We start from the raw sequence: 12,635 nt of genomic DNA, 5'->3' as shown, positions 1-12,635 counted from the left end.
TTATTTTAATTCACTGGTTCTCATTTCATTTTCAGTGAATTAGAATTACAACATGTAGTAAAGTAAAATTAGAACGTGTACTAAATATTTGAAACATGTACTAAATAATACATTTTTGACCCGCATGGCCTTGCATAGTGGTGCGAGTGTTTACCATTTGTGTATTTTGCAAGCAAGGTGGTAAGGTAACTATACTGATGACATAAGCACAAGATAAAAAAAAAAAAGATATATTCAACGTATAGTATAGGCATAATTTACTGTAATAGTTTGTTTTAATTATAATTAAAACAAACTTTGTGAAGCATCTTGATGTCGTACAGTACAGTTATTTCACATAAAAAGCTTACACCCAATGCTCATCCTGTCAACATTCTTCAATTTTATAGTTTTTACGATTTTATCTAAGCAATAAAAACCAGCGATTATCCTTAAACCGACACAGGCTAGCTGACAATAAGTCCCCTGATAGAAAAGCAAATCAGAGAACCCTCCATCTAAATTCAGAAATTAGTGCATGCACAGTGTAGACAATGTCAACTTATTTCTCGATCGACCAATTTCCTGTGACGCAGGTCCAAATCTATGGAATTGTCATTTTTTAAGCAATCCAATATTTAATTGAAATCAAGGCTTGCTTGATACACGATGATCACCCAACCAGGCTTTGAAAATCTTAAGTCATCTGCTGTGTCAGAATACTAGAAATATCGAAATCAGACAGCTACCTGTAGAATACTAACCTTAAACTGGATATTGCACATTGCACTTTCCCTTTATAATTTTTTGCACTTTGAATAGATGGCACACAAGGCATCCTCTTACTGTAGCGTCTTCTTTCAGGGAAGGAGTTTTGGGACTTCAATATAAATGCAGTTGTTGTGGCACACTTCTCTGCATACCCAGCTCTGTACAGTTCAGTGAAGGTATCTCTAGCTGGTATAGTTTTCACTTTTTTTCCTCTAAAACCTTAGTTCTCTTTTACATTTTTAAACATTACCTGTCTTAACAGAAAAAAAGAGATGGGATTTCAGGAAATAAAATTACATACAATATTTATAATTTACTTCATAATATTGCTACAAAGAAAGTTTGGTGAAATAACTTGTTACATTCAGTGAAGTGAAATATGAGTTCTAGCATTATGCTTTCATCACATATAATTACAAAAATTAGTTAACTGTTATCTGGAATGGGGTATATAGAATATATTGCTTTCTCTCACCTTAACTTGAAAGCTACTTGTGTGTGTGTGTATATATATATATATATATATATATATATATATATATATATATATATATATATATATATTTCACCTTTTTGCTCATCTCACAGGCTCTCACGTGTTCTTCTCCCTTCTAAATCACGACCCAACACACAGGATTGTACTGATCAGTGCTCACGCGCACTTTTAATAAACACAAAATGAAATAAACACAAAACAAACACCTAGCTCCTATTTGGAGCACTAAATAAACATAAACAGGAACCTAACTATCACGCAGGATGGCTAAACCGTTTACCTGCCACAAACATTCAAAAACACACCCTCACACAATACCTTGATATGACTGCTCACTCACACAGTCGGGCTCTTCCCTCAGTAGCCCTGGAACAGACTGGCTGCCTCTCAAATACCCTGCACCTGGCTCTAATTTACAATTACCACCAGGTGCAGGGGATAACTAAACAATAAAACAATTCCACAATGAAACCCCATAACACGCAAGTTTGCATTCTCATATGGTTCTTAGCAGGGAAGGATTTGAACCCCCTCCCTGCTATCTCACTATATATATATCTATATATATATATATATATATATATATATATATATATATTAGGGATGGGACAAATACAGCAGCTCCAAATAATTTTCCTTTAAGGTCACACTGAAAAGGTACCTTTCAATTGAAAGCCGGTTAAACTCTTAAATCACACAATTAGGATGTCACCCTTTAATCAGTAGACGGGTGAGTTTCGCATGGCTGATGCAGATCCACATTATAAACAAATAAGCATTATAAAAGTATGTAACATCGACAGGCAGGGTTTATTTGTTTTGTTTTTTACATCACTTAACACAATACAAGTACAGTAGATAGAGCAGGTGAATACATTTGTAGTTGATAGTATTAAGATCCCCACTGATTTTTAATTTGAATATTCCTGAAATGACATTGGAGAACCTCAAGCCACAGCATACAATATAACGTCAGGGACTGATGTGGTTGAGTTATAAAGACTTGATTTAGTTTCATAAGCACCACCTTCTTTCCAGAATGTGCTACAAATACATCTTTGTGACTTTAAGACCTGGTAACTTCAGAAATAGGAAAAAAAAAAATCAAGTGCTAGGTGACTCCTCTTCCTCTCCAAGGAAGAGTTCCACATACCTTTTGCAGTGCCACAGCAATGATGTGGAACAGATCAAGCCTCCTTATGGCATTCCGTTTTCAGCCCCAGGCATCTGATACCCATTTCCATGGTCTGGTGGTTTACAAGGACATACAATTCTGATTGTTTTTTTGTTTTTTTTTCAAAGACTGTTCAACGTTATCAAGGGGGAAACCAAAATTTTAGCTTTGTAACTTTTTCACAAAAATGCTCTTTTCTTGCCATGGCTAAAAGACTGTTCCCAGTGGGCAAGGTTGGTTGCGGTGATGTTGTGTTGACGTCCCATTCTGATGTTGTATGTTGGTCGGACTAACGTTGTAAATGGAAGAATGGAAGGAACTTTCAAGCTTTATGTAAAAAAAAAAAAAAAAAAAAAACTATGTAAGTTTAACAAGAATAAAAATGACATTCTATATTTTTTAAATGTTACTTGACTAATTAATTATTTTTGAGTTTTGGCCTTCCTCTTCCATTTCTCCTGTCTGGAGCATACTTTAGGACTTTAGCCAGATTGGCTGTCCAGTTCTGTGCCTCTGGATTTTCTTCACCCTAATACTATATTAATAATTGAGGTAATAAGTTAAAACTATTATCTGTGACAAAAACACCTTTATACATGATGCTGTGTGGTCCCATGATTAAAAAAAGGGCTTGTAACCAGGAGGTCCCTGGTTCAAATCCTGGCTCACTCCCTGACTCATTGTGTGACCTCAGCAAGTCACTTAACCTTCTTGTGCTTCAGGTGAGAAGTTGTTGTAAGTGACTCTGCAGCTAATTTATAGTTCACATACCTTAGTCTCTGTAAGTCACCTTGGATAAAGGTGTCTGCTAAATAAACAAATAATAATGTAATACAATGAAAGAATATAATGTCAAGTACAGAATGAGTAATGCAGCAATGAGGAGTAGCCCTACACATATAATGAATTATTATTCTTTTTTGATATATAAAATTGCAGACACTAGTATTGGAACACTGTTTAAAGTGATGCTTACTTACCAATTACAATTTGGCACACAGAGGTCCCTTCAAAGGCCTTCTTTTCTCTCTTCCCCTTCATGTTGAACTTGGATATCAGCTCATTTGTCATCAACCTATTGTACAAAAATGAATTATATCAAAAATATTACCATAAGATACATGTAAAGTATACTTAAATTTTCAAACAAGGTGTTAAGTTAAAGAAATTGCCAGAGCACTGTTAAAAAATAATAATATGTACCTGTCCATAACTCGTTACGTTTTGTCACACCGATGAGCCACCTGCTGTGGACAGCTTTGAAACCTAAAAATATAAATGTTGTTTTTATACCAAACAAATAAAGCCTATACTGTATATAGTATTGAAAAAAAAAACAAAAACAAAACAAAAAAAAACATTTGGAATCATTACTAATGTGCATTAAGCATATTGCTATTCAGTTCCAGCAAAATGTGCAGACATTCTATTAACTAAAATGACACATATCATATATTGAAAAAGAACATTACAGTCACCTTATTTATTTCATTTAGTTTGACTTATCAGTTGTTTCCTAATTCCTTCACTTCTCAGTGTATCCTCTAGAGCTGCCACCTATTCCAGTGGTGTACACTTCTGTCATCACCGTCCTCCAAGCATGTCATACGCTTCTGCAGATCTGATGTCTGCTGCCTGATGTCAGCAAGTAGAAAAATGACAATTTTCTGAAATTCTGGAAAAGTTATAAAGTAATGGTATCATTACTGTCTTAACAGAAGTCTTAACAATGTTCAGCATGTCCCTTACTGATTACTGTAATGGTTTGCTACCTAGATCTTCACTTTTAAAATCACTGTTTGTTACAAAATACTTTATCTCCCCAGTCCTTAAATAACTGCACTGGCTTCCATTTTCTTTCTGTATTTGTGTGGTACACTGCTAAATCCTGCATGTTAGACAACCCTTACAAAAATGTGTGCTATGGACCTATAAGAGTCTACAACATTCGCATGCCTGTATAGTAGTGTACAATAATACTTAGGGTAGTGTCAAGGTTAAGAAGAGGTCACACACAGACAGGTGTCTCAGTTCTCAAAGGCACGGTTTATTGTATCACAAAATAATGAGAACCACTGTGGGCTGTGGCCATGATGTGATGTAACACAGTGACATAAAACATGCAAGACAAACAAACGGGACAGGCAACGGGCAAGATTTTCAAAAGTTTGTAAATGATAACTCCAGTGTTAATCAACAAATTGTTATGTAGCATTGATTTTGGCATTTCCAAGGGGTCTGTATGCCAAGCTCGTTATTAAATAATCATGCTAACGTGATTTCCAAAATTATGTTGATTTACGAAGTAATGTGAATATCTTAACGAGCAGTGCTTCTTGCGACTATTTCTTTTGTTTAAAAGAAAATCTGTGTTAATTGTCATCATTTATCAGGAGTTAATTTGCACTTGGAAAAGGAGGGTTTTAATTAATGAAAGACTCACCTTGAAACAGAAATTTAACAGACCTTGGCTGTGGCGCTGACGATACAAGACTACCTAGATAATTCAATATTTGTTTCAATTCAATAGTTGCTTTTGAAAATTCAGTGTACATGGAAATTTAATTAAGTAATTAGGATCTACTTTCCTCCAGCAGGGGAAACCTCTCTGCTCCTTTTCTGTCTTGCTGGTTGACTCCTGGTGAAATGAGTGACTCTTTCCTACATACAAAATAAGATGCTGTAATATACAGTAGGATATAATTTAAATATATGTTGTGCCATATTGCTTTTTACATGTGTTAACATTAACACAGTTAAAAGCCATTAATCAAACAGAGGAAAGGCCAGATGAAAGAGCAGTATAGGTTTATTATTAATCACAAGTCCATACAATAAATCTGGCAGGCTTGTTAGACCTGGAAGAATGAAGTTTAGGAGGGGAATCTTCTCATCAGAACTGGGAAACTGACAGGTGGTGTTTCTGCAAATCCCTGTCAATTCTGTAACACAACACAACCAGCAACTAAAATTTTCAATGGCCGATGCACAGCCCCTTTTCCTCAGGTGGAGTGGCAGGTGCACACATTATTGCAATAGCAAAAAAGAATGCCTAGATCCGTTTTCACAATTTCAGATTTCCTTCCTACCTTTTAGATTTCAGACATTTTTATTTTATAAATCAGATCTAATAACTCACGTGTTTTAAAATGTGTTTTAAAACCTACAGAATCTTTCTGGGGATAAATCTGTTTCTGGAAATATTTTGCCATCTGTTTTGACAAGTTTAGCAGGCAGAGTTCTGTGGTACACTTCTAAATCCCTGCTAAGGTGTCTCAGTTCTCAAATGCGCTGTGGGACGTGTATCACAGCAAAATAATAAAATACTATCGTGAATACACAATTAACTATTCTCTCTCTCTCTCTCTCTCTCTCTCTCTCTCTCTCTCTCTCTCTCTCTCTCTCTCTCTCTCTCGTTCAGTCACGCTCTTTATTTGGTTTGTCTTCTCACAACTCCCTCTCCAACTCTTTTAACACTCAGGCATGCACTCCTATTTATCCCTTTGCATTAACCTGCCCCCTCCACTCGCCTTCACCAATGTTGTGCATGATAGCTAGTGGCATGGCACAGCAAAACATGACGTGATGCAACACAGTGACATAAAACATGCAAGACAAACAAATGGGACAGACAAAAAGTCCTGTGACGATACAAATCGCTGGGTCGTTACAATAATATAGAAGGCTGTAGTAAGTCTGTAGCATTTACTGTAGCATTGTATAGTAGTTTACAAAAGTAACCAAATAATATTATTAAATGCCTGTAATATTTTTATAGTACAGTAGTCCCTTACTAATAGAGACAACGTTATGCCATATGATTGTATATGCCAGACACAGCGTGTGTCTCTTAGACAGGATTAAAATAGACAGAAGAACACATACAAGTAGCCTACTAAATTGTTAAAATTAAGATGATTAAAAGAGGGCATATTAAATTATGCTCAACAGAGTTTAAACTAACTGCAGTCGAATGGTTGGAAAAGGGCAAGAAGCTTTCAGAAATAATGAAGGACTCCAGTGGTTCAAAATGCATGATATGGACGACAATGAATGCAGTGCCCCCTCGCTATAAGGCTCTTGGTTATAATACGCCTTGCATATAACGCTCCTACAGCATGTCCCCCAATTCCCTATACTAGTGATTCATTCAATATTTCTACAGTAAATACAGTACTGGTGTTGTTCAAAACTGTAAACAACTTCACAGTCTTTATAACTAAATAAATATTAGGCCTATTACGTGGCCTATTATCTCTCCGAATGTATTTACTTTTTTGCTGCAAGTGGAGCTGCCGCTTTCTCTGGGAGACGAGACGCTTCAGCTTTGTTTCAAATTTATCTTTTTTACATAAAGGAATGTGCACAGAGAACATATTGATGTTATTTCTGCGGAATTATTTATATATTTCAAATAAATTGTGCCCTATAAAATTTGTATTTCTCCAGACATGTCCAGTTTGCTCATCCAGCTCACTACAATAGTAATGAGAGTAGAAAATATCTTCCCCAAACATTTTTCTAGTGTTAGGGCTTTTTGTGACCTATGTCATCTTTGTGTAGACAGTAAATTTCACCCAGTCATCATCCTAATCTCTTAGGAACAGGTTTTCTTTATTAAATCAGCTTTCATTATAGAAACAGCTTGGCTACGGATAACAGGTAAGAGGAAATCCTGCTGGGATGTGTTCTGCTGCAGAATTGGCCAATCTTGCTATGAATTATTCAGCTGCATTACTATAAGTGTAGGTCATGAATGTTGTTTGCATTAAAATAATTGTTTAGCTGGAAACTTACTGATACAATGATAACTTGGCCTCAGTGTACACTAAATACAGAGGAGGGAGGAGGAGCATGCACCTCCACGGCACTAACTGAATCATTCAATTTACACATCAGCAATTAATAACTGTATGCATTATAAATAACCTCTCCACTTACCCCTCGTATGCATTTCGATTCATTTGTAACCCAACACTTCCCCCATTTCCACCTCTTAATGTCCTATTAATAGATTAATCTCTTATTGTGGATCTCTGCCTCATCCTCATGGCCAGGAGTGAGTCCTCAAACCAAGTTAGGTTTGATGCCAAATTAATGTATCTACGTAAGTCATGTATTGTTATCTCTTCAACAGCTATTGCATACCCAGCATTCCTTCAATAAATAGTTTAAGTCAAATTATTTTGTGATTGGTGTTTTGTCCCGAACTACTGAAAGATTTTAAAAGTACAATGTGAAAATAAATGAGGATCTAAACTTAACTCAACATCTGTGCATCTCATATAGTGATTAAAGTCATGGTAACAAATAAGCTTTTATGGGTTTCTAATCAAGACTTCCAGAGCTCAACGGCTCCCATCTGCTTAAGATGAAATGAGAAAAACAATATCTTTATTGGGAATTATAATGACTCCCACTTAATCTCGGCTTTATTGAATGACTACACTGTTGGAAGTCAAACTTACAGCGGCTAAAAAATAGTGCCTTTTAATTAAAAAAAAAAAAAAAAAAAACAAAACAGTACCTTACAATACGGAATAACCTCGTTTTAATACAATAATCAAATGTTGAAAGTATATATTTTGATCAATAGATTTGATGGGAAGGAGATTACATTTTTATTAGGTGACTGATTATAAAATAAGAATAGGTATTGTGTAAAAGTAAAGCAACTGATAATATTGATGCATGCCCTCAAAAGCATATTAGTACCTGCACTGTTTGTTTTCAAACACATTCCTTGAGAAAAGTTGAGCAGCTGGCTGCTAGAGCAAATCCTATCATACATATACCTCTCTTTAAAAAACAAGACAGGAAACCTACTTAGTCAAAGACAAAAGTATTTGGGCAGTTTAAAAAAAAAAAGACAAACCACAAAGAAAGTGATTTCTATAATTTCTAATTGTTCTATTGAAAGATATACCTTATAGTAGAGATTCAGCTTTATAATAAAACACATTATTACATAACATGCATACAATGAAAAAACTGCAAAAACTAATTTCATACTTTGACAAAAGTATTTAGGAAATCAGCATATTTCATATGAAACCCATTTGTTACTAATTATTGACAATTATCATGATTGAATACCAATACCTGAAGATAATTATAGAATACATAATTATTAAGTGCTGAAATAAATTGAAAATTTGTGATTCAAAAAAGCAAAAAAAAAATGGTTAACACTAAACCTTCTCAAAATGGCAGTGATGCAACTGAACGAAAAAGGAGAAACTACCAGAAAAATAGCAATAAGACTCAGTTCACCGAAAAGCACTGTGTGGGCTATTGTTGACAAACACAGGAGAACAGGAACTACTGCAACTAGCACCAGGTGCTGAAGACCAAGAAAAATTTCTGCAAAATCTGGGCGAAGAATTGTTCGAGCAGCCCGGTAAAATCCTCAGACTACTGCAAAAGATTTCACACAAGAATTAAGAGAGGATGATCAGGAAATTCATGATTAAACAATTCAACAATACCTTAACAAGATGAATATCCATGGGCAAAAACAAAGTTGCAAACCTTTGTTAAAAACAATAGACAACAGGAAGGGATTGGAGGTTTCCATTGAATATTTGATGAAGCCTGATGTTTTCTTCAACCAAATTTTATGGTATCCAAAATAACTTTTTTCGCCAAGAAAGCAACAATATGTTTGGACGAATAGAGGAGAAGAATTTAAAGAAAAGTTCATCATGCCCAGTGTGAAACATGGTGGAGGTTGAGATGGTATGGGCTTGTTTTTCTTCCTCGGGCATTGGAGACCATTATATTGTAAAAAGGTCAATGAATGCTGCAAAATATCAAGAAATTTTGCACTCTCATTTGTTACCCAGTGCTAGAAGACTTATTAGACAGACATTTGTATTCCAGCAGGGCAATGACCATATGCATTCTGCGAAGTCTACAAAGGAATTTCTGAAAAAAAGGAAGATTACAGTTTTGGATTAGCTACCTCAGTCCCAAGACTTGAATCCCATCGAGATATTGTAGATTGACTTGAAGGCTTCTGTTTCAAAAAGGAAACCAAAGTCAACTGCAGAACTCAAAGCTGTATATATTGAAGAATGGGCAAAAATATCTCCTTAAAGATCCCAGGAACTGGTTTCAAAATACAAAAAAAAGACTGCAAGCTACAAAGGAAGCAAAGGATGAGCACACAAATACTAATGTAAAGGTGCCCAAATACTTTAGTCAAAATATGAAATTAGTTTTTGCCTGTTATTTTTCATTTATGCATGTTATGTAATAATTTTGTTTTATTATAAAGCTGAATCTCTACTTTAATTTATATCTTTCAATAAAACAATCAGAATTGATAGAAATCACTTTATTTGTGTTTCTTTCTCATTTCTTTTTAACTGCCCAAATACTTTTGTCTGCAACTGTTTATCTCCAGAAATACAATTGAAATATATTCACCAAGGATAAGATTTAGGATTTAAGATGCTTTCTTATTACTGATTGCCAACACCAGGCTTTACAAGTAAATGGAAAACATTAAGCTGAGAGTGAAAAACATAGTAAATGTTACGCAAATATGATACAACACTTTCAAGAGACTACTTTAAGATATAGATTGTAAATATAATTCCAAAGCTTTTTTTTAAATTTGTTTCCAAACACCAGTCAGTAGCATATTATCTGTGTCTTTTTTTCTGAAGCACAGTATTATCAGTTTTCCAGAGCTTTAAAAAATAAGGCAATTTTCCAGAGGCCATATGGAAAATGGAAATAATGTTTGTCTCTTTACTGTGTTGGGCAGGTTTGGGGGGGGGGGGATTTCCATACCTACTGATCCAGTGGAATTTTGAGATGAAACTTACACTTTAAAATATTTTTATGTTTGGGCTTAGTTGACATTAAATTAATCTCAGAGATAACATAATGGTGAATCATTGCTATTCAGACCTTCTAGTTCCATTTACAAATATTGAATGCAGCTGTTTCCAGTATTGTTAAGTTAAGTTTTATAGGATGTCTACGTGAACAATGCACAGTGATCCAGGTCAACATTAACCCATTAATAAATCAACCAAAATTTGAAGCTAATGGAAGCCATCATCATTACTAAAGATTTTAAAAGTGGAACAGGACAATAAATGACGATCTAAACTTAACTCAAGATCCGTGCCTCTCATATAGTGATTAAACTCATGGTAATGAATAAGCTTTTATGGGTTTCTAATCAAGACTTCCAGCTCAAGGGTTCCCATCTGTTTAAGATGAAATAAGAAAAACAATATCCCCAAGTGAAGAATAGGAAAGGAAATACTGACAGTGTGGGGGTAGTTTGTGTGTGGGAGTGGTGTAACTAAGGTAAATAAAATCTATATTTAAAGAAAACCTGATTTTCCTGATTCACAACCTCCAGAGTGTGGTGTGTTTGCTGGGAATTATAATGACTCCCACTTAATCTCTGCCCTTTATCAACTAACTACTTTGTTGGAAAATCAAACTGTTTGTTGCATGTTGTTTACTGTTATCATATAAAGCACCTTTGTTTATATTAGAAAGTCATGATTTAGCTTCTGTGATGACCGTGTCTGGACCACAATCCCACCCCCACCCCCCACCCATCCACAAAAAAAAAAAAAACCTACATATTTCCTCACTTTTGATGAAAAAGCCTTCATCATCGCCACAAATGTCTTAAAAATCTGAGATGGAAATGTCTAAAAATAACATACTGGTACCCATTTTATTTGCCGAACTAATATCAACATTTGCATACGGCAAAAATGTGTTAGAAAAAAAAAATCCATTCATTTTCATGTATAATATTGCCTAAACATTTCATTTCAAAGAAATGCGTATTTAACAGTAATTGTTAACAATAAACAATAATCCTAAGAGTACATTTCAACCAAAATGCATCTAATACTGTAGTGTATATCACCTTAAATATCATTTTCTGCCCATCCACCATGAAAAAGACAACAATGAATTTATCGTTATGCTTCTAATCACTGTATGGTGCCTTTCATAGTGGACCCCCATCTCAAAGTGCTTTATAGAGGTAGACTGTTAACTGTCTATTATATGCAGAGCCACTTACAATATAACATAATATCTCATCTGCAGGATAAGGTTAAGTGACTTACTGAGGGTGACACAACGAATCAATCAGTGGCACAGGTGGGATTTGAACCAATAACGCTGTGGTTACAAGCACTGGACTTTAACACTGGACCACACTGCCTCCCATGGCCAACTGTAAGACAACTATAAAACAACTATGCCCCCTCTTACTTTAAATCCCATTCTGGTACCATTCGAAAACAAGTGCAATGTGCTGCCACACTTCTTTGATGTTTAAATTATATTCTGTGAGAACTGCACAATCATTGCATTTAAATTATCAATCATACTATTGATAATTTAAATAATGCTTTATTCACCCCGATCAAGCAAAAGATGGTTTGTAAAGTACCCAGTGTATAACATGAACGATGTATATATTTTGAAGAAAACTAGAATTTAACACTAGAAGGACTGGCGTATTAAACACATTATAATGAAAGGACAAACAACTGAATATAAGTCGTAGTTTTATTCAGGATCGTCATATAAAGCATCTACATAACCGAAACATTGTAAATAAACAAACATTTGAACAGAAATGTATTTATATACAGACAAATTATAGAATCTGAAATGGAAATAGGGCCAAATTGAAATCCGAAGAACCACAGCACAGCCTTACACACAAGTCTAAATCTAATTGTCAAATCTATCGTACCTTTTCTTTAGAGAATACATGTGTAAATAACCTTACCTGGGCATAAGCAATAGTAATAGTTTCTTCCACAAGTGAATTTCTCCTCCTGTCTCGCTGCCATTTAGTTTCTGCAGTTCAAAAGGAGGGCTGTAGTGGTGACATCAGACCCAGAAGAACACACAGCACTGTGAGGTGAAATGGTGAATGAAATGCGCTGCTGCGCTGTTTAATCAACAAACAGAAAATAAATAGTTTGAACAGAAAACACAAACAAAACAGAGCACTGGCTAAACAAACAGACAGACAGACAGACAGACAAACAGTAGACGAACACTAAACATGTACCGTGCTGGTCTTTCCAGCACGTTGTAGCAATTGCTTACATAATAAATGTCCGCTTTCCCTCACCCATTCTCCACTTATGAACACACAACCATGAGTGAGTGAAAACATGCTGCTTTTATGTAGCTGTACCGAGACTCAAT

The 12,635-nt window shown here is 35.1% G+C and overlaps 1 long non-coding RNA gene across 1 annotated transcript; it reads right to left on the bottom strand.

Moving 5' to 3' along the window:
• Positions 1–1,859: 1,859 nt before the first annotated feature.
• On the bottom strand, positions 1,860–12,267 carry LOC121313854. The gene is made up of 5 exons (XR_005950054.1): positions 12,208–12,267; positions 3,899–4,055; positions 3,624–3,686; positions 3,401–3,495; positions 1,860–2,747 (listed from the first exon to the last, which is right to left on the bottom strand). It is a non-coding gene; the product is annotated as an uncharacterized LOC121313854 (long non-coding RNA).
• Positions 12,268–12,635: the final 368 nt, after the last annotated feature.

This window comes from Polyodon spathula, chromosome 4 (assembly GCF_017654505.1).
Source record: "Polyodon spathula isolate WHYD16114869_AA chromosome 4, ASM1765450v1, whole genome shotgun sequence".
Taxonomy (NCBI): domain Eukaryota; kingdom Metazoa; phylum Chordata; class Actinopteri; order Acipenseriformes; family Polyodontidae; genus Polyodon; species Polyodon spathula.
This window is presented reverse-complemented; position numbering and strand designations above follow the sequence as displayed.